The 4,411-nt window shown below is 38.1% G+C and overlaps 1 pseudogene; it reads right to left on the reverse strand.

The window, feature by feature from the left end:
* Positions 1-798: 798 nt before the first annotated feature.
* Positions 799-3,613, reverse strand: LOC102873483 (annotated as a pseudogene).
* Between the last annotated feature and the right edge of the window lie 798 nt (positions 3,614-4,411).

Genomic DNA, 4,411 nt, shown 5'->3' on the forward strand with positions numbered 1-4,411 from the left:
TTTTTTTTTAAATTTAGGTTGTTTATTTTTCATTTCAATGAACATCTACAGAGATTTTGGGATTCCATTCATTCATTGTTGCACCCTTCTCCCTTCTCCCTGCACAACCCCCTCCCCCTGCCCCCGTTTGCTCCTCTCCTTGAAAAGCAAAAGAAAAACTCCCTCATTGGTACACAATCCCCCCGCACCTGTTTTAAGGCTGAAATTTTTTTTCTGTCTTGAATCTGTGTTGAAACCATGTGTTTTCGTTAACAGAAGGCATTTTGAATGAAATGGAAAATATTGTGGTAATATGGACTCTAAGATAATGAGTTAAAGATGTCTCAAAAGTGTCTGGTTCAGGGGTTAATAAGGTAAGAAACGTGTCTTCAGATAAGAAAAGTAGCATAAACTGAAAGTATAGGAGTTTCTCACTAAACCCAACAAGCAAAAAAATACAGGTAGTTGCTGTATGTCTTCCAGGTCGCAAAAGAGTGAAAGCAGCAACTCCTTTCCTGGTGAAAACAGTGCTTATTTGTTAACCGAAAGATTGGAGATTAGAATCTACTCAAAGATGTTTTAGGAAAAGGACCTGGAGATTTGATTCTTTAAATAAACAACCACTAAAAAATGTATAGAGTATAATTTTACTCTAGCACACATGTCAGTAAATGTAAACTGGTTTGCTGAACTTTTTAATTTGTTTTGAAGCTGTGAGGCAAATTTGTTGAATAGCAATAGACAGCTGTACTAACTTTAACTGATAAAGATTGTATAGTATCCCTAATTCAAATTATATGCTGAGCAGAGACTTCAGCTTCACAATGGCTTTTTTAAAGAATTACTAACTTCTTTATTCCTTAGACTATAGACAATAGGGTTAACATGAGGAGTACTATTGCATAAAACACAGATGCCATTTGGTCATTAACCATAGAATGACTAGAGCTGGGTTGTAAATACATGAAGATTACAGTTCTATAGAATAGGTTCAACACAGTGAGATGAGAAGCACAAGTAGAGAAGGCTTTCTTCCAGCCCTCTGAAGGGCTCATCTTCAGAATGGCAATGCATAGGAACAGGTAAGAGGTCAAGATGACTAAAAAGGCAAAGAAGAAATTGAAAGACGCTAAGATGAAGAGCACAATACCATTAATGTAGATGTCAGGGCAAGAGAGAACCAAGATTGGGGGAATGTCACAGAAAGAGTGATGGACCACATTGGGATGGCAAAAGGAGAGGTGGAATGTGAGCCCAGTGTGAATGGGAGCTTCAACAACGCCCCAAGCATAGCAGCCTACTGCCATTTGAGTACACACACTGCAGTCATGGTGATATAATAATGTAAGGGCTTACAAACTGCTGCATGACGATCATAAGCTGTGACTACAAGTAGAGAACAGTCTACGCTGGCAAAAGTAACAAAGAGCATCCAAGCTACACATCCCTCATAGGACATGACCTTAGCTATTGTTAGAAACCTAGCCCTCACTTTGGGAGTAACAGCTGAAGAGTAAACATAGTACAGGAGAGAGAGGTTACTGAGGAAGAAATATGTGGCATGTGAAGACGAGAGTCCAACTAGATCGACACAACCAATCCAAAAAAAAGAGGTGAATGTTACGAAGAGGAGGACTTGCAGGTCTGGGGTTATCAGTCAGACTCAAGAGTCTAAACTCATTCACCTCTATTCTACATGGATGCCGTTTAAAAAATGCTGTTATACCTATCAAAATGAAGACAACAGAGCAGGTGAATTACTTGTGTAAGGAAAACTACTCAGAGGGCATTCACTCAGCCAAACAATGTGAGTAGGACACACCACTAACTATCCCATTACCAGTAACGCTTACACACAGCTTGTCATTCCAATAACCTTGGGATTGGTATCTTTCACCTCCATCTTCAAGAAAATTAACTATGTCTATTGGTTCCTGTCCCTCTTTAGATGTACTGAATGAGAATTCCGGTATCTTCAAAACATTTCTTGCTTATTCCCAATTTAGGGTTGTAAATTGGTAGCCCTTTATACTCTTTTTCCATTCTTGACTGTAATTCTTGATCCAGATTACATATATATTAACCAAGGTTTCACTATGTGTCAAGCAGTCAGGAAAGTAGCTTATAAGTGTTACCTCTTTTACACTTTGTACTGACTGTACTAAGAATTGTTTGTGGAACCGGGGACTTATAAAATTAAGAAAATATTTTCAGTTTATATGCCTGGGGAGTATATGATTCATACCTTGTCTGTCTTACCTGACAATTATTATTTAAGATTGCCCTTTCTGATGTGAAATATTGTGAAGTATAAAATTATTTGTATATGCAATTATGATTCACTTGAGATCTTAGAAAAATAGAAGTGCTTTCACTCATCAAATAAAATTTTCCTCTTTGAAGAAAAGACCAGGAAAAATGTCTAAAATGATCATAATTGAAACAATTCAAACAAGTTTGACCCAATGCAGCCTACTCCTTTCTCTTGAGGCAAAAACACATATTCAATGAAAATGCTCAAACTTATCCATATGGATCAAGCCTTTGTTTACTTATGCATGTTATATTTTTCACAAAATGCATTTTACATTTTATTTTTGTTTACAAAATTCATGTTATATTTCTTTAATATAAGACTTTTGTAGGAAAATTACATTAAATCAACCCAAGTGTTTAGAGAGGTAGCTTATCCTGGTACCCAAGAATGTTGTCTCTGCAGATGATCTGGTTGATTCCACTCCTGATTTTTCCTAGGAAGTTAACCATGGGTGAGTCCTCTAACCTTTCTGTGACTTGTTTTAAAATACAGATGACAGTGCTTCATAAGGCTATTTGAAAAATATGAATGGATATGCTTAAAGTTCTCAGAATAGTGCTTAGTTCCCAGTGAACACTCATAAACCAAAGGTATTGCCATTAAACAAATGTGATTATTTGTAGTGCTATTGTTGTTGTTAGGTGCTGTTGAGTCTAGTATGACTCATAGTGACCCTGTGAACGAAAGATCTGAACCCTGTTCTATCCTGTGCCATCTTGACACTTCATGACACACAAAAGCCCATTGTGGTAGTCACCGTATCAATCCACCTGGTTGAGGGTCTTCCTCTCTTTTGGTCAACCCTCCACCCTTCCCAGCATCATGTCCTTCTCCAAGGAATAACAGCACCACCTAGCAGCATGCCCAAAATATAGGAGGTAAAGATTCATCATTCTTGCCTCCAAAGAACACTCCAGCTGCACTCTCTCCAAAACATATGTTTGTTCTTTTGGCCGTTCATGGGGTGTTCAGTGCTCTTCTCCAACACCACAGCTCAAAAGTACCAACCCTATTAATGCAGGATTATGAACAAACTTGTTTGCTAAGTAGGTTAACAATAGTCTATTCAATTCTTGGAGCTCTGGTAGACTAGTTTAAGAAGTTTCACTGCAAACCCAAAAGTACGTGGTTTGAATCCACCAGCTGCTCCATGGGATAAACATGAGTCTCTTCCCATGCAGATTACAGCATCTGGAAACTTGCTGGAGGGTCAGTACAATAACATCCTTTGGCAACTGCTTTAGTTAGGATTATGTTACCCTTGGTCAATTCTGATTCAGGAAACTCAAAATCAGTTCCAACCCATAGAAACGTCATAGCACAAAGTAGAATTTCTTTACAGGGTTTACAAAGCTGGAATGTCTGTGGAAGCAGACTGTCACACATTTCTCCTAAAGAATCACCAGTAGATTAAAACGTGGGCTGTTCTGGTTAGCAGCTGAGTGTTTAAACACAGCGCCACTGGGGATCGTCAGGGCGGAAGCTAAGGAGTAATATTGAGAAATGTTAATGTTTTGTCTTGATATACTAGAAACCCTTTCTTTCAAAACCCTAACAACATTAAAACAGTAACCTGATGGATTGCCTTCAATGTTTTGTGCCAGGTGTTGTCCAAGAGCATACCAATTCAAGCCCTTATCAATCTTAATTCAAGCATTGTTGCCTAAATAATATATTTATTTAAATTTTGTTTCCACCTAACTCAGTGAGCCTAAATCAGACAAGGTCTAAAATCAGAAGGCTTTGCTTTATGTATGTAAAGTCAGAAGCAATTCTTATATGATTTCCTATTGGGTTTCCAGTGTTATAAATGACAAAGGAGAAGATTGGTCATTCTTTTTCCATGAAGCCAGTGGTGGCATTGAACAGAGAGGCTTGGCCTTTGGGTCAACAGCACAACTCCCTATGAAAAGCAATCTTAATTCCATTTTGAAGTCTTGACGTGTGTGGAATCTGTGTTGAATTTTTAGAAGGTGTGTTTCCAAAGCAATCTCTTTGAACTAGGTGATGAGCTGAGTCATGCACCTCTCTGAGCACGTGCCTGTGAAATATATCTCATCTATTACCATGAGGTCTTTGCCATTATAACAGATGGATGCACTTTGCAAAATGAGG

This window comes from Elephantulus edwardii, unplaced genomic scaffold, assembly GCF_000299155.1.
Source record: "Elephantulus edwardii isolate Elephantulus edwardi_28Jun2011 unplaced genomic scaffold, EleEdw1.0 scaffold00284, whole genome shotgun sequence".
NCBI classification, from domain to species: Eukaryota; Metazoa; Chordata; class Mammalia; order Macroscelidea; family Macroscelididae; genus Elephantulus; species Elephantulus edwardii.